This window comes from Equus asinus, chromosome 18, assembly GCF_041296235.1.
Source record: "Equus asinus isolate D_3611 breed Donkey chromosome 18, EquAss-T2T_v2, whole genome shotgun sequence".
NCBI classification, from domain to species: Eukaryota; Metazoa; Chordata; class Mammalia; order Perissodactyla; family Equidae; genus Equus; species Equus asinus.
Genome location: NC_091807.1, coordinates 17,418,317 through 17,437,724, shown reverse-complemented (window position 1 = coordinate 17,437,724; position 19,408 = coordinate 17,418,317). Strand labels below are relative to the sequence as shown.

The following is a 19,408-nucleotide window of genomic DNA, read 5'->3' as shown; positions in this document are numbered from 1 at the left end:
GTAAGGAACTAAGGACCTTGGTTCAACAATCCTTGAGGAATTAAATCTTGCCAAAACCACATGGGTGAGTTTGGAAATGGATCCATTCGCACTCAAGGACTGAGATGACAACTCTGGCCAATACCTTGGTTTCAGCCTGTGAGAAACCCTGAAACAGAGGATCCAGATCAGCCATACCCAATTTCTTGACATACAGAAATTGTAACACACATATGTGACATTTTTAAGCTGTTAAACTGTGGAGCAATTCGTTATGAAATAATGGATAAGTAATATATTGATACATAATTATTGGAGGGGAAACTCAGAGAATTTCAGATTTCAATATCTCTCTTAATTGGTCAAATCTTGTCCAATAGTCCCCTCTCCCCATGTTTGAGTTATTCTGCACTTGAGAATGTTTGTGTATTATTTAACTGTTTAAACGTTAACTGAGAATATTATTGAGAATAATATTCTTGTTTCATTTTTTTCCCTCCCTTCAAATTTTGTGGACATTGTTCTGTTATCTTGGGACTTTGAAAGCTGCTAAAAGGAAATTTGAAGCCATGCGTATTTCTTCTTCTACCATCCATCAACCCACATAAAATCTTCCTTTCTTTATCAGCACTATTAAAAACTTCTTATTTGAACTCTACATGGCAAGTCTTGCTGTTGAAAGTTCTCTATCATCTGTCTATCCATCCATCTATCTATCTATCTATCTACCTATCTATCATCTATCTATCTATCTATCTATCTATCATCTATCTATCTATCTATCTATCTATCTATCTATCTATCTATCTATCTATGTTTCTACCATCTATCAAATGTTCAATGTTATTTTGAGCTTCACCTGCAGTTCTCATCATTCCAGGAAATTTCATATGTTAAACCTTTGGATACTTTTCAATTTGTTGAATTCTTCCCACCTTTATGTTTCTTTTAAATTTAGTGAGATTATCTTAAGCCTTTCATTTTCATTTATTTAATTCTTATGATGATAGTGTCTGGATGCTTAATTTGTTTACTAAAATTACTAATGTCTTTTTCACATCAGTCAATGGTTTATTATCTAATCTTCCACTCTTGTTAACTGAATTTTTGCTTAATTTAAAATGTTTTGAGGGGCTGGCCCAGTGGTGTAGTGATCAAGTTTGCACACTCCGTTTTAGCAGCCCAGGCTTTGCAGGTTTGGATCCCTGGTGTGGAGCTACACACCACTTGTCAAGTCATGCTGTGGTGGCATCCCACATATAAAGTAGAGGTATATTGGCAGGGATGTTAGTTCAGGGACAATCTTCCTCATGCAAAAAGAGGAAGGTTGGCAACAGATGTTAGCTCAGGGAAAAGCTTCCTCACCAAAATAAATAAATAAATACCTAAGTACATAAATAAATAAATAAATAAATAAAATATTTCTGGAGTTAAAGCATTTGCAAGGAACTTTATTATCTTCATTTTTCCCCTAAACTAGATTCATTGCATTCCTTTTATATGCAGGGTGATTATTAAATTTCCTATTTGTTCTGTATTTTTAAAAGCTTTATTTTGCTTATCATCAAACTTTTCTAGATTGTCTTTTATTAATGATTTAATTTTCCTTTATCCCCATTCCACCATATTTAATGCAATTTGATTCTTTTAGTTACAGTTTGAGATTTCTATTCACTTTTTCTGTAGCCTGAGAGTGGTAACTCAACTAAATTTATGTCAGTCTTTCTTGGAATAGTTTTCTTCTGTTCTTTCTCTAGTAACTTGTTAAACTCCCCACACAAAGCATTTTTCTTCCAGATAATAGAAAATGATTTGAATCCGTTTCCACTGGCTTTGGATTTTTTCCTAATCTATAGGAAGTCCTGTTGTTTTTGCTCTGTTCACAGAGTCCATACCAAATATTTACTTGCTCTTCATGTCTCTTACTAGCAGTTGCTTCTTCCCTCCAATTATCAAAAGAGAAAAAAGATAAAAAACTGCTCTCAGATGTGAGCAATATCTTTGAAGTTGATAATGAATACTTGGAATCTTTTCAACTTGGTGGTAGACCCCATTTTGATGTAATGAGTGTTAGCAGTCTTTTGTAATAGACATTCAGGATTTCTTTCTCTTTGGTTTTCCTACCACAGCTTTTTATTTTATCCACATTAAACTTGTTGGTTTTCAGTTGGTCATTTTTTTCTTTTAACTTTATTGTGCTTCATTCGTGTGACCCTAGTGAGAAATCCATATGTCTTTTTTTGGGATTAAGAAAATAACAAAACTGAAAACACAACTAACCACAGTACCTATGATAACTACTAAATAGAGAGAAACTGCCTATTTTTAATGAACATGTGTAAAAGGAAAAATTCCATTTCTTATTATTGTTTGCCTATTTATCTTAATGATTTTTACAAAAGTAAGTGCATCCTTTCTAAATTATTGAGCATGCCATATGGTAGACTCTAGATTTAAATGTGAATCCTAATTCATAGGAACTCTGGAAGCTAAAATCAGTACACATAAATTAAAATTTTCCAATTTCTGTTATTATTGAAGTATGCATATACAATACATATAAAAATAATTAATTTGACATAAAAACTGTCGTTCCAGAACATAACTGTAAAATTCTTCTATTAAAGTAGGGTGACTGATTAATGTAATTAGATGAGTGTTTGACAAAAGTTACTTGAACAAATTATAGAAGAAAAGAAAATTATAACTCAGAATTAACTTGAAAGAAAATGAAAATGAAACCCGTCTTTTAATGCAAATTTTATAATTGATAGAGTTATCTCATTTGGCAACACTGGATCCTTTCTCATTAATCAGGAAAGTGCAAACATTCAATAGAAAGAGCCAATGAAACTTCAAACAGTTTATAACAGTGACTTATTCAAATAGCAACTTGCAGAAGGTCTTTCCTTCAAAACACATTCATCAATGTTTCATTGCTCATTTTCATAACAAAATGAAAAATAGAAGTCCATAAGCATAAACCAATATCTTCTAAATACTCATAGAGATGAAATAATATATTTATTTGTAAACGCAATATATTTTGATTTTCACTGTTTAAAATTGAGATTATAAGTGTGCTACAGATGTTCTCTCAATTAGAATATTCAATTACTAGAACACGCTAGTCGAGTATTGCAGATAAACTGAACTGGGAGCATTTGAAGATTGAGCTTCATGACCTATTGACTTTATAACTGTAGTAACAAGCTGCTTCTCTGGCAAATGTAATAGATACTTAACAAACGTTTCACAATGAATACTAGTGAATGCCTTAATTCTAAAGAACAAAAGAACAAAAGTAAGAAATTTAGTAATAATAAACCATGTAAAAAACACGGTTAATTTCTGAATTCTTAGCTAAGGGCAATAAATATAAATGTCCATATCTATCCTTTATCTACCTATCATCTATGATTTACATTCTTTCAACAACGCTGAAAGAGGCTTTTGTAATCTATATTTTTTAAATGAGGAAACTGAGACTCCAAGAGGTTGAGTAACTCACACATAATCACATATTTGTGCACGTCAGAATCAGAACCCTAATTCAGAAATTGGGCCCCAAAACATATGTGCTTTTTGTGTACCATGTGGTACATGTTTCCGTTTGCCATTTTCTGTTTCCTGGAATTATTAATTGAGCCTATTTATTCTTAATGCTCCAACTTGTTACACAATGTTGCAGTTATGTTTAACTGTTAAGATCTATCCTCTCTTAAAATTATGAAAAACGAGAAATCCAATTTCTGATGGAGTTAAAATATACACACACACACACATATGTATGTATATATATATGATGTTGGGTGGCTTTGAGTAAATACTCTCTCTAATTCTAGACACTGGGTTTCATAATTCTCACTCTAGTTAGACTGGAATTTGGATATAAAGTGAAATTCAACTCTCGTTCCAATCACAAACGCATAATATTAACTGCAACATGCCATATCTCAATTTTAGGCAGTTCATCTTACTGGTATTAAACATGAACTTGCTTGTTCCTGGAACAAATGCTTAGCTAAAAAAAGACAGAAAAAACAAAACTTTTCACATTATTGATAATCTCCATGCTGGCCTTTAAACTTCTTGATTAGATTCTTGAATATCTTAACAGGAAAAATGGTTACCATGTTGATTTCTACATATATACGTGTTTATGTATATGATATACAGTTATATATACACACGTGTATACCCACACACGTACACATTTGGTGCTTTTTTAAAAAGTTTGTGTTTATTTATTTTCTTTTAGAAAGTAAGGTCCATTGAGTGGTTGTAAACATTAAAATGACTTGGATGGAGCTCCACATCTCAAATCACGTTTTCAGGAAAGCATGGCTGTAAGTAAATTAAACCTGAGAACAGCATGCTTGTATTATACAGAGAAACAGAACATTATTTTTTATATGATGTATATATTTAACTCTCAAAAATTGATTTGGAAAATTAATAAAGTAATTAAAATAGCAAAAATTAATTTTTATTTCATTTATAAAATATTTATTGACCGTATACAATAAATATGCACTGTGCTAAGTGCTGTGTATTTATCAATAACGAATTGTCTTGCCCTTCTGTATTCTAGTGAGAAATGATAAATGGTCTTCTTGCAAGTTGGATTAAAGAAAATTTATGGGCAATAGAGTTGATAATATGAGTTCCAATTAAAAAATAATATCATTTACAAAAATTCTTTGTGTCTTTTTGGCTATGATGAAATTGACTGCATTTTGGAAACATATACAGGTCTAAAAATTTGCTATTTCTATATAATGCCAGTTGAAAACGTTTCAATTATAACTGTTATTCAAATAAATCATTTATCTTTTGTGCAATAGGAAAAGTGGAGGCTGGCAATGAAAACAAATGTCTTTCCTGGTTAATAGACTTATCAAGTTACAAAGACTGTCAATGTACTTTTGTACAAGAAAACGCACTGTCTATGAAACAATTGTATGTATACATAAAACTAGCAACAAAACTACCTTTTGGCCAAGCCTGGTGGTATAGTGGTTAAGTTCACGTGCTCACGTGCTTCAGTGGTCTGGGGTTTGTAGTTTCGGATCCCAGGTGCAGACCTACACACACTCATCAAGCCATGCTGTGATGGCATCCCATGTACAAAATAGAGGAAGATTGCCACAGATGTTATCTCAGGGCCAATCTTCCTCACACATAGGCACCAAACTACTTTTACTGTTGTTATAAAAGATGGATGAGGAAAATACCCACTTAATCACCTTTCCAAATGTAGTTTGACCCTCAATTCTTCTACCATTTAAAATGCTTTCTTTCTTAAAGGAATAGAGAAGATTAAAAATGGGGTAATGCCTGGGTAAATTAGTAGGTCAGAACTCTCTGCCTCTTTCTGATGAGTTTTTGGTGTCATGTTTTCTCTGAGAAGATAGTATTTACATATACACAATACTGTCAAGAACTGCCTGAAATGCTTCAGTGTTCATCATGAGGGATATTCCTGAGGATAGTCACTTCCCTTTGGTTTGCCATCCATCAGCTGATACATTCCAACTAGTGTAGTGGTATTTTCTTTCTTTAACTTACAGACTATTACACTGTTTCTTCTCTATATCTATAGTTGTTTCTGGAACATTCATGAAATTTTGAGATAGTAAAAAAACATAACTTTAGAAAACTTTTCTAGGAATGAATGCAAAAGATGTTTGTTTTAATGTTATAAGTACTTCTGAGCAAAGAGATTAAATAATAATAATAGATCTAACTTGCAGCTTTCCATCAATCTGCTTCTTTTGGTAAATAATGTCTCCAACATTTGATTATAAATTTCGAGGCACTTTGAAACAAAAGTTAAATTTTCGTATAATAAATACCTTTAAAATACGGATCGCTGAATCATTAAATATTTCTAGTCATTCATATTTCAGGTGAAAAAACAATACTTGATAAAATTTTAATGTTTGAATGGGATGTGAATTGCATTCCATTGATTTAGCCTTGTGTTAATGTCCTTTCTGAACATGACTTGCTTAGTGCTGTCAAAATCCAGGCCTACTGATGGGGATTGCTCTTTGAAAAAGTTCATATATATGTGGACTTGGTGTTTCTTGCACTTTACCTGGAACCTCTGTTTTGTTAAGATATTTTGTCATATTATGATCAAAATCAGATCATAATTTTTGGAGTACAGGGCTGAAAATATATCATGTAGCCTAAAATAGACTAATCAAACTGTTTTCTGAAGTAATAGTTGTGATCAACTTTGATACCTTCAGATTATTTTATGCCCTTTATTAATTAAACTTTTTGACAAAAGCCTTTGAAGTCCAAGGAAAATGGATACATATAAAACAAATTTTTTAGTATGCTTTTGCATAATGAACACTTTCCTTTTACAGGATTTGTTAGAAATTCTTAAATAATAGAATGCCAAATAGTTAGGGACCTCATATTTTCTAGTTCTTCTTTATCTGAATTTCCATCTAAGATAATGACTGAAGTATGAATCAAATTCAAGCATCTTCACACTAATTGTGTGTTTTTTGCATTATCACATATCTTAAAATGATCATAAAATAATTGCACACAAAATAATTACAATTATAAAATGATTATATACAATTTCTTAGAAAAATATATTTTGAGTAAATTAAGTAATATTTATAAAATATTTTATTTGTGCTTTGCAAGTAAAATAAGAAAAGCAAAGGAAATGATATCTTTTTCCCACTTCCTACATATTTTCTTTTCAGAATAACTAATGCACCTGTTTGGGCACTGTCCAAAGAACTATGAGGTGGGGCTGAATCTCACAGGAAATAAATGAGAGAACAGAGTGAAAAAGGCAATTTAGCGGACAGGACAGAGAAGTGTACATAGCATTCCAAAGCAGATTTTTACTCTCTCTGAAAAACTGGAAGGAAATAAAGCCTTCCACTAAAGACCTAAAATGTTTGCTCCCCATATTTCACTCCACGTCAAACTCTGACTTCATCCATCATTCTCTTTGTTCACCGTTCCTCAGCCAGCTGCTGCTTTTACTCTGAAGCAAAATCCTAGTTCTGTAACTTTCAGATATCCAGCCAGCTCTATGATATAATATTTTCAGCAGCACATAGATGTCAACTCTTCACTTTGTTTGTTCTTTCCCTTTTTATCATCAGTACAGCTCAGATGCCGACTTTACCAGCAGAAATGCATATACCATGTGTTTAGTCTTGATAAAGACTATCAATGTTTAATTATATTTTAAATTCATAATGGAAAGAAATTATTAATGACTTGTGATGAACATGCTGTGTGAAATCTATAATAACTTGGTGCTGACAATGTTGTCTAATTTTATGACAAAGTTACCAGACTCAAAATCAGTCATGCATGCCCAGAAAATTTACACAGCTCTTTGCCCAACACAAAAGAGGTTAGTCATTTTTTAACATTGCCTGGGATTCCTTGCTCTGCCCCCGATTAGCTTCCTGACCTTGGGCAAGTCACTCATTTTCTCTAGAAACTCGGTTTTCTCTGTTCAAAAAATTAATATGAAAGGATTAGATTGGATAATCTCTAAAGTTTCTTCCAGGTTTATTGCCCTGCTTCTATGACTGGATAAAGACATCTTTCAGAAGCATGCAATGAACTAGGCATTCTTTATATACATCAATATTAGCCACGAATGTGTTTGCTTTACGACTGATCTTAACTGTTTATAAGCCAAATTTTGTATAAGTGATAATTTTTTGGAATACAGATCACAGTCATGGGGAAATTTATGCACAGCACAATGTGTGATAAAATATCTCTTTTTATTATTGACAGATATACTTGCAATAAAGAACAAGGAGGAAATTTACTCTGTCGTTTTAATTAAAAAATAATTGACCTCAAAAAGTTATCTTATATTATTGCTACTAATTAGGATTTAAGATCTGATTTATCTCTGATATCAATGAGTGGAAAAGTGAATACTCCACAGATACTGTAATTTAATTTCCATGGTATAAGGCAATTAATATAGTTAAATGTTGCCACTCCATGATGGTTCCTTTTTAAAAAACAGCTACGTTTTTAGAGAGTATATTTGTGTTTTTCAAATCTTTTATGCACTTGTTCAAAACTGATTAAATATATAAAATACTATCTTCTTAAATTAGCAATATCATAATTATTTTAATAACGTTTGTCTCTAATAACATTATCCATTCTAAATTTTTAGTATAAACACTGATAAAACACATTCATTCAATCAACAAATGCTTACTTTATTGATAAGAAAAAAATTACTTTCATACTAAGCGAGATATTTAAAAGTAATATATAAGGGTTTTATTTTCAAGGACCGGGATAATAAAAATAATCATGATAAAATTCTAGAGTGGAAATTTTGATTTAAATATAAGTCATTCATTCATTAACTCATGAATTTGTGCATTTTTATTCATAATTTTTATACCCACTTTTATTGGTTCCCGAGTTGTTGTTTTTTTAAAAGTATGCATGTTATATCAATCTGAGAAGATGGGTAAATCCCACCATATTCTTTCTATTATCCTGGACTTTGACCTTCATTTAACATTAAAATAGTGCTGATGGCTTTTGCCATAAATTTGTGGTCCTTCTTAGCCCTCACTGTTAAAGATCATTTAAGTCACATTTTGTTAATGTACTATTACTCATTCACATCAACTTTTCTAAATATTTTCTAAATATCTCATACACGTTCTCCCCTCAACATCACTAATTTATATCACTTCATTTTATGCCATGCTTCACTGATGTCAAGGTCTTCTGATACAATTCTTTAATATGATTCCAAGAATTTAACTTCATTCGGCCAACAGACTTGAAAGATATGTCTTTACCAAGAGAATATTTGAAACTCTCATGAATTCTAGACTTTTGTGATACAGCCTTATCCTCATTCTTTCTGTAGTCTTCCATTACTGCATATCTCCTATGTGTTCTCCCACTTAAGAAGGATTTGTACTTTTGTTGAATGCAGTCTTCTATATTTGTTCATTAAGTCAAATTGGTTGATAGTGTTGTTCAAATCTTCCATATCCTTACCTCCTTTGTGTTTCTCAATTCATTGTAGAGAAGAAGTATTAAAATCCGTTAATTTTGCTTTATGTATTTGAGAGCTTTGTTATTGGGAACACACATATATAGTATTTTTGTATTCTCTTGATCAATTGATCTTTTCACCTAATGAAACACCCTTTTCTATCTCTAGTAATTTTTTTCGTCTTGAAATCTACTTTCTCTAATATTAACATAGCCACATCAGTATTATTATACATAGATTTTGCATGTAAATATTTTTCCTGTTTTTACTCTCAATCTGTTTGTGTCTTCAGTAGTCAATTATACTTTCTTCTTCTTTGTTTATAAATAATACATACAGTCTTACTTTCTTATCAAGTCTGGTGAATCTGAATTTTAATTGGGGTTTTTAGTTTATTCACATTCAATGCAGTTATTGATTTAAGCTGATTTCTATGTATCCCATTTGTTCTTTGTTTCTTCATTACTTTTCTCCTGCCTAAGTTGAATCGAATATTGTTTATTGTTCTATTTTATCTCCTCTAATGACTTTTAAAGATAAGTCTTTTTGCATTATTTCTTGATGGCTCTTTTAGGGATTTCAATATGCCTCTGTAATGTATTGGTCCTATGCTCCAAAGAATTGTGCTACAGCATGATTATTTTAAGAACTTTATGATAATCTATCACTTATTATTGCCTTTCTACCCTTTGTATTCTTACTTTTATACTTTTTAGTTCTACATGTGATATAAAGTGCACATTTATTTGCTTTCAACAACTAATAGTCTTTAAAGAGATTTAATTGTCTATATAGATTAGGGTTTCTCAACCTCAGCAATATTGACATTTTGGGCTGGATTATTCTTTGTTGGGGGAAGGGCTACTCTGTCCATTGTAGGATGGTTAGCATCATCATTGGTCTCTACTCACTAGGTGTCAACAGCACGCATCTTCCCTGCCCCAGCTGCGACAATAAAAAATGTTTCCAGACATTGTCAAATGTCCTCTAGGGAAAGGGAGACAAAATTGCCCTCATCCTTGGTTGAAAACTGCTTATCAAGAATATCAATCATTTATCTTTACTAGCTTATTTGTTCTTTTTGGTGTTTCTCCCTGGGTTTCTTACATTTTTTTTAAAGCCTATGGAATTTTTTTAAAGTCTATGGAAGTTTGTTAAAACGGTTCTTATGCCAGCTTATTAAAAATGACATGTTCCGGTTTTGTCTCTCTGGAAATTTCTTTACTTATAGACTGTATATTCTAGATTGACAGTACTTTCTTGTCACTAAAAGAAAATTGGGCATAAAATGTCATATAAAGACATATCACATTCTTTATCACCAATGGAGCAGTGTTTTGCTAAAAATTGGAATATGCAAATAAAACATCTGTTAGTTAAAAAAGGAAAGGGGCTTAAAAGGATGCCTGAAAGAGTTAGTAAGTCTCAGGTTGTGTATCAAGGGTGTCTAGAAGATTCTAGTGGAGCTGTTACTAGAATTGAGAGAGGGGAATGAATGAGTGGGATATGATAAAACACATATCCACATCTTTCTTATCTTACTATTTCTTTTCTTTCATCTCCCCCATCTGGTTGTTAAAGGGCAAGAGCTTTACTTTCTTGTGCTGGTAGCAGAGGCATCACTTTATATGACATGATAACCACATCGCTAAATTTGGCTGCATGTAGTACAAATAGAACGTTGGAAGTAGATTTAACCTTACTGCAAATTGCTAAAGTAAGGCTATTGTGAAGTGGTACCATTATCAAGTGTCAGGAATATTCTTGTAATTTTTACCCATCAAATTTTATGACATCACCCTGGAAATTTGGTGAAGGAAAAAGTCTTGGTGTAAACAATGTTACTGCTTGCTGAATGTACCTGAACAAGTACCTCACTGGGGGAAGAAAGATACGGACTAAAATAATTACAATGTGAAATAGAGGGAATATGATGTAAAATGGAAAGAGGATGCATAACTGGATCATGATGCCAAGGAATGAAGTAGTAGCTCTTATTGACAAGAGTACCTAGAAAAAAATAACAATACTCACATATTTATATAAGATGCAGACCCAACAAATGGCTGATACTGGGAGGGACCACCTGACCTGTCTTGTCTGGAGAAGAGAAATTATATTCTTACTCATTTTAAGCTCTACCTAAAGACTACATCTGGATAATCTGGAGAATAGCACCCCTTTATGACTTAAAGAGTTGGAGCTATCATTTAGTTATGACTAATAATTTTTATTTATTACGTTTGAAACTCACAGGATGGATGTTGCTGAACAGATAGAGGTGTAGCTGTGAATAAAGGTGTTCCAATGCTAATACAGTTACCTAAGTATGATTGGAAGCAGATTATTCTCTCCTGCCCAGTACATTAAAGATTGCTTTGCTCTTTTGACTAAGACAAATGGGGATGTGGATGCACTGACTCTAAGTGGCAGGTAACTGGAGTATGCTTGAGGAATTTTGGCAGGGAGGTGCTGAGGGGTCACGTATCCTTTGGGATTTGGAAGGTGCTTCTTTGAAGTCTTGTGGCACTCTAAGACTGAGCTGTATTTTGTACTGGTAGAATATGCCAATTCACAGTCTCATTGGACAAAGAATACTTTGAGGAGAAAACAATGGACTCAAATTGTACTCAAGTTAAGAACGTAAGTGGTGTCCTTACCTGGCAGCAATATATGGTCTGGCTTAATCAGCAGTGACTTCACTAGTTTATACCTAACTTGAGTAGACTGCCAAATTTATCCAATTGAACTCTTTTTAATAAATTTTGTTATCCAGGTCACTTTGGGTTTTCCTAATCATGCAAATTGGAACATTGATAGATGAGTTTTGTTGATAGGTATGGTCTCATTCTCCAAGAGGACAATTTTGGCATCATTTCCCCACTGGTGTCAATGTGGATGAGACATTTTAATATTATTGTTTTATTTTAGAAAGATAATTTTTTGTAAAGCAGTTCTCTTAGTCTAAACCAATAAACCACAATGAAGAGGAATGAAGCAATTGAGGAAATGCATTAGATTCATTCTTAAAACACACTTAAAACACAACCTACAGGAAAGTAGTCATAAGAAACCATCTACATTCTCATTCCTGTCTTCAAGTACTAGATGAGAATGGAAAGGAATGCCAATTAGATTATGGAGACCATCTTTAAATAGGAAAATAACTACAAAGAGCAGAAGATGGCTTTATGAGCTGTCACCTTTATTCTATTGGGGAAATGAGAAAGTACCTCGGTCTTTCAGAATCCTGTGGTTAAGTCACTCGATACTCATAGGTGCTAAATTGGAGGAAACTGGCCTGGGCTAAGGGCCGTGCACTGTATTAAAGCTAACAGAGTTTTAGACTAAGTGCCTGATGAAGCTTATTAAAGTAATGGATTTTCCTTTAGACCTGGAGAAATCCCAACATACTTTTACCTAAATAGGAGGAAGAGTGACTAAAGAATGGAAAAAGAGAGAGAATAGAATTGTAAAATTGAAAAGTAAGAAAAGAAGCAAAAGCTTGTATAAATAGAGGCTAATTGAAGTGTGACTTTCATTTCCCCTATCAGTCACCTGTAGTGGCTTTATCGATGTAAAAGGCAAGTTGCATCCTTGACTTTTTATTTTAATACCACGTGACACTGTGTATTTTATAATTATGCTCCACTCAAAATAGTATTTTTTATTTTATAAAGTTACCTAACAGTTTCATCAAAAGTAATACCACTTTTTTCTAAATAGTTTAAGGCTTTACTTTTACTCTGCATATTAAAGCAATCATTTAACCGTATATTAAACACATTTAAAAATATTCCAACTGATTGTTTCTAAAGTATATTATAACTATACAAACTATATTAATTTCTTTTACAAATAAATTTAAATGTGTCTGTCTAGATTAACAAATAGTTTCTTTAATTATCTGATTAAGGCATTTTGAACTACTTTCCTATTTATTGTAGTCTAAGTGTTTGATCTCATATTTTACTAAGAGCTTCTTGTTATATAAATCAAAAAGTCATGCATGTTTATTAAGAGGACAAATTGACAACTCAGAGTGGTAGATGACATGTGTAACACATATATATTCAACAAATAAGTCATATCTCAAGTATATATAAAGAACTACAAATCCATAAGAGGAAGATAGACCAAGGTATCTCTCTTGAAAAAAGGAAAAATATTTGAACAAGTACTTCAGAAAATAGAATATCAGAATCGTTGATGAAATATGAAAATATGTCCAATGTAATCATTATGAAAATAGAATTTAAAACTTCAAGGATATACCACCATCACACATCCACCAAAAATGACTAAAAATAAGAAGACATATACTACTAAATTTTGGCAAGGGTATGGAGCCATTGAGACCCTAATTTGAATTTGTACACTATTTTTGGAAATTGTTTGACGGCTTGTGTTCTACTAAAGCTGTGTATATGCATATCACGTGATTTTGCATTTCCTCTTCTAGATATTAACTCAACAGAAATGCATATACACGGCCCCCAAAAAACATGTTAATAGCCATTATTCAAAATAGGCCTAAACTGGAGTTAATCCAAATGTCCATCAACAGTAGAAAGAACAAATCAGCTGTGGCGTAGTCACCCAAGGCAATTCTACACAGGAATGAGAAAGAACCATCAGCAACTAACAACAATAATGTGTATGCGTCTAACAAACATAACATTGAGTAAAAGAAACTAGATGCAAAAGAGTTTATATTGCAAGACTCCATTTACAGTAATCCTTCCTTATTCATGGTTTTGCTTTCTGAGGTTTCAGTTACCTAAGGTCAACCACTGTCTGAAAATATTAAATGGAGAATTCTAAAAATAAACAATTCATAATTTTAAATTTCATGCTATTCTGAGTAGCTTGATGAAATCTCAAACCATCCCATTTTGTCCTGCCCAGGACGTGAATCACCCCTTTGTCCAGTGTATCTCCGCTGTATAAGTACCCGCCCATTAGTCACTCAGCAGCCCTCTCGGTTATCAGATCTACTATCACGGTATCGCAGTGCTTGTGTTCAAGTCACCCTTATTTTACTTGATAATGGCACCAAAGTGCAAGAGTAGTGATGCTGGCAAATCAGATATGCCAAAGAGAAGGAGTAAAGTGCTTCCTCTAAGTGAAAAGGTGAAAGTTCTCAGCTTAATAAGGAAAGCAAATAATCATGTGCTGAGGTTGTTAAGATCTATGGTAACTTGTATTATGATATATTGGTATAATTGTTCTATGTTATTATTAGTTACTGTTGTTAATCTCTTACTATGCCTAATTTGTAAATTAAACTTTATCATAGGTATGTATGTATAGGAAAAAGAATCATATATATAGGATTTGGTAATATCTGTGGTTTCAGCCATCCACAAGGGGTCTTGAAATGTATCTCCCACAGAAAAGGGGGGAACCACTGTGTGTAAAGTGCAAAAATAGGCAATATTAATTTCTGGCATTAGAAGTTAGGATAGTGGTTACCTTTGGGTAGGGTAGAGAATAGAAGCATGCCCAAGGGCTGCTTTGGGGATACCAGTTCTAGTGGTTTTGTGAAATGTCAATTTTTCTCAGAATTACCTTCGCTCTGTGTTTCTGGTTATGGTGGACCACAAGAGATATGTAGAGTCAGAAGTGAAGCAGAAGTGATGTTGTTTTTCACTCTCAGAAATTCAGGCAGGCACTTCTGCATCTCACACATATCATTGCTTATCTGCTAGCTCAGCTGGTTGCTGTGCGGCAGCAGCTGGGCCTGCAACTGCTCTACCTTTCCGTGTTCCTCTTCAGCTTCGCAACTTTTGAGCTAGCTTCCAAGAGGAAGGGTATCAGCTTACCCTGTGAGATGTACACAGCATGGAGGTGGGAGAGAGTGGGAATTGACATAGATACTTGCTCACTTTAGTTGGTTCCAGCCTGTCATAGCTCTCACCCACTTTATATCCATCTTCTCTTCCTGACCACCTGCCCTGTGAACATCAAGCACACCAGACATGAAGACAAAAGCCTTACAAAGACTGTTTAATCAGCTCCCATTATTGGGAAAGGTCAATTCCTTATAATGAATCACAATATATCTGATTGATCACTGACACATGCACTGGTCAAGTTTGTTTCCTAGCAATCATGATCTCTCCCCTGTAAGGGTAACTATCAAGTTTGCTTCTTCATCAGTGTGTTCCTTATGCAGGTGTGTTTAGTTTTTGAAAATACATCTGGTTATTCATTTATGATTTATATTCCTTTCTCTATATATCTTATAATTTAATAATGAATTATTTGAAAGTTCTGAACACTTATTCAGGATAAAATGCCAGTCATCATAATGATTCACTTGTATGAGACTAAGAAAAGTGGAAAAGAATACCTGAACAATTGTTGTCATCAAATATGCATTAATTAATCACGAGCGCTGGATAAAGATCTTTATAGGGAAAATAAGTTTGCTCTCTCTATACCTATCTATATGTATAGTCTTTGTAGTTACATGCATATTCATTGGGTTAAGTTACTGAAATCATCGTAACTTGTATACATCTGTTGTAACTGAATATTTTCTTTCAGAATTAACGTTTACAATATATCGAATGGGGTTGGTTTGCAATTATTAAATACACAATTAAAATAATATTTTAGATAACCAAGTTCTCAAGATGACCATTAAATGAGCAACAGAGAATGTGAAGACCTTGAGGTCCTTATTATCATTCCAGCAGCCTTGGTCCAAGAGTCTACATCAGTGGGAAGGAATAGAGAAAAAAACTTGGGGAAGATGAGGGATCAGGCTAGGAAAAGAAACGGACCAAGTGGGAAGAGCTTACTATGATGTGAGCTATAAACTTCTAAAATGCCCTGATAGACTAAGACGCTTCCTTGGGGAAATAATCGTCATGAACATCCAATCTCTGTGTTTATGTTTTTAGAAGTTTCTAGGGGGTAGTGAAGGCTTGTTATCGTGTAAATAAGTTAGAGGAGGAATCAAATAGAAAATAAGAAAGGGGAGAGGAGAAGGAACACTCTCACGAGAATTTGAGAGAGCATTTTGTTAATTCAGATAATGATCAACTAGGGGATTGGACGTGAGGCTTGAAGCATGACCTGACCTGCTAGAGAAAGATTGCAACAGCAAGTTAATGTTTCATGGGGTCCATACTATGTGCCACTTAGCTTATATAGGTTAACTCTTCAATGTTTCCAATTTTATCGTAAGTGATGTTCTTCCTTCCTCCACCCTCAGTACACATGCACTTTACAGCTGTGGAAACAGAGGCTCAGCTATATTGAATAACCAGTCCCAATGACTCTGGGTCAAGAAACGGGGCAGGTCCTCAAATGCAGTTTAAGATGACTTCAAGGATCATGTTCTTTCCACTACAGCACATAGCTTTCCTGTCTTCAGGTAAGTTTCAAAGCTAACACCCACAGAGAGTATGAAAAAGAAAATCTTGGCAAAGTCTACTTATATGCACTGAATCAGCTCTTTCATTATTAGAAAAAAAAAAATACCATGTTCTGGTTCAAAAGTAGAAAATCTCAGTACCTGAGGCTTCTACTGTAGCTCTTGATCTGGTCATGATATTGCTACAAAGGACACTCAACAATGTACTGGAGCAGGAGAGATCCTCAGAGATGAATACCCAGTGGTAATGATTATTTCCGTAATTTTAAAATCTTCATACCTCTCACCATAGTATATAGTAGAAAGTACATATTATCTGTAGTAAAAATTTATCAATTGGCATTAAAGCATGCTTCATATTTTCAAAGCTGATTTTCCATCTGGGTCAGGGCAAAGAAATAATCGCTTAATTTTAGCGTCTCAAACTAGCCTCCCTTAACTACATTGATTGTGTCTTCCTCACATTTCTTCAGAGCTAAATTTTCAGTATAAAACTTTTTTTTCCAAAAGACTAAGGGTTTTTTTTTAGTAAACTATCATTGAGATAATGTGCTTCATTGTTTAATCATTTTCCTCTATGATTTTAGAAGTATCTGAATTAAAAGTTGAAGTGTCTGAATTAAAACTCTTGGAAAATAAAGAATAGAGTCCTAATTAAGAACTTGAGCTCATGAATCAGAATGAATTGAAATCCAAGCTCCATCGATCATTAACTGTGTGATTTTGAACATGATACTTAACTTATATGGGTGTCAAAATAAAAATGAGATTTTTATCACAATGCTGTGTGGGATTTAAATAAGAAAACAAATATGATTAGCCTATGTATTTGATACATCTCGACTATTAACGATTATTTTGGTTGGTGATGTTTGTTTGCTTACTCATATCTTCTTATTTCCTTTACTTTGTGATGCCTTGACATCTTAGGGGTTCACCTGGCCTGGGAGAGACTGTTCCTCCCAGGGCTAGCTAATTCTTAAGATAATAAACTTGCCTAGGAACACGTCTCGCATGTGCAAATCAACCAACCTTGAGTCCATGCCCCCAACCACCTCCTTTATCCAACTCTCACACACCATGCCAATATTTCCTCTGCCCTAAATCAACCCAGGGTTATGAACCAGACAGCTAGAGACCACCCATATAGCTGAAAACAGCAACATTATTCAAACAAGCAATACTATACTGCTTCCCTGCCCTGACTAGTAGTTCCCAGGGAAAACACAATAAAGGCTCTGAGCCGTCTTTTCCCCTTCCTCCCTCTGTCTCCTGCCCACGACTGGTACTTCCCCATATGGCCCTGCATGGTGTGACATGCCACCTTCTCTTGGCAAACGTAATTAATTCTTCCCTCAATGAAATTGATGTCTCTGTCTTGTCACTCTGTCACCTCCATAAATTAAAATGCTCAAAATAGAACAGAGACACTTACCGAACAGTTGGGCCCCTTTTTTTTTCTTATGTTTCTCAGCTTTGTCCAAGCAACAAAGCTTGATGGCCCCCATGGTATAGATTATGATTTGTTTAAGCCCCTTCAGGTAAATTCCTTGTCCCTAGTTAGTCTAAAGTTTGATGTGTGATCTAGTACTGGCAAGGGAATGTAAGAGAAAGAGTAACAGGAGGAACTATGGGGAAACAATAGGTGAAAGAGAGACTTAAAGGGAGAGAAGACTCCTAATTCCTTTTGCTTTCTTTCCTACTTTGACTACTGTTCAATGAGGACCCAAAGACTGGAATCACTGCAGATTTCTTGCAATCATGAAAGGCAAGTCTCTAAGAATGGCAGAGAAGCAGGATGAAAGGCCTGAGTCCTTGATGGCATTGTTGAGCCACCAAAACAACAGTAGGAGAGCTCACCTCTGGACATCTCGTTAAGTGAATTGTACATGTCCTGTGCTTGAAGGTAGGACATTTTTATACTCACTTTTTGTTGAATGTTTCTCTTACTTGCTTCAAGTGCAGCCTAATGGATATAACTTTGGTATTTGCATTTGTAAAATATATTTTAAAAGACTAGAATGTTTTTAAAAGCTGATTCACTTTCTCAGTCAACAGACTACACACCTGAGGAAATAACAACAACAACAATCAACAAGATCAAATAATGTTCTCATAGCTTCAAAGAAGGTTCTATAATGTCATAGTAGGGAGTTTCTTCCTTAATCTGATGGGTCTGCAACATCAAAACCACTCATTTCTTATGACAAAGAATGAGTTCATTAACTTGATTATTATATATTTGACAAGTTATTTTAAAACAAAATTGTTCACGTTTTGGTTTGGCACACCAACACCATTTTTTTAAAAATATTGCTTTCCTGGTTTTTATTTTTTTGAGTAATTTGACACTCAGATTGAAATCCAAGTTCCTCTTTGGCAGAAGTGTTAACTGTCATTCCTCTGATTATAACCATTAACTTTTATTCAACATATATAATGTGCCAGTATATGCTAATTATTTTGGATATATTATGTCATTTAAATCACACACTAGGACTTATATATTTTTGATATTTCCATCTTTATAGATGAGTTCGATGAGTTTGAAGTTTTAGACTGAAGTTTAAAGATAAGTAACTTATCCAAACTCATTGAACTAATCAGTGGTAAATTAGGAATCATAACCCTGTAAACTGACCACAAGATCTATGCCCCAAATCCACGTAGTTTACTGTGATATTGCTAGGCCAAATCAATTCCTTCTTTTGTGCTATGAAGTACATTTAAATATAAGAAAGTAAAAGGGATCCACTAAGATTAAAAAAAAAAAAATCACAGTGAATGAACAGATATTTCAAAGAGAAAAGACGCAAATAACCAGGGGCCAGCCAAGTGGTGCAGCAGTTAAGTTTGTATGTTCCACCTCGGTGGCCCAGGGTTTGCCAGTTCAGATTCCAGGTGCAGACCTACACACCACTTATCAAGCCGTGCTGTGGCAGGCATCCCATGTGTAAAGTAGAGGAAGATGGGCGCGGATGTTGGCTCAGGGTCAG

General features: G+C 33.9%; 1 pseudogene; it reads right to left on the bottom strand.

Moving 5' to 3' along the window:
• Positions 1 to 17,920, bottom strand: part of LOC106848212 (magnesium transporter NIPA2 pseudogene) — a 147,630-nt pseudogene extending 129,710 nt beyond the window's left edge.
• Positions 17,921 to 19,408: the final 1,488 nt, after the last annotated feature.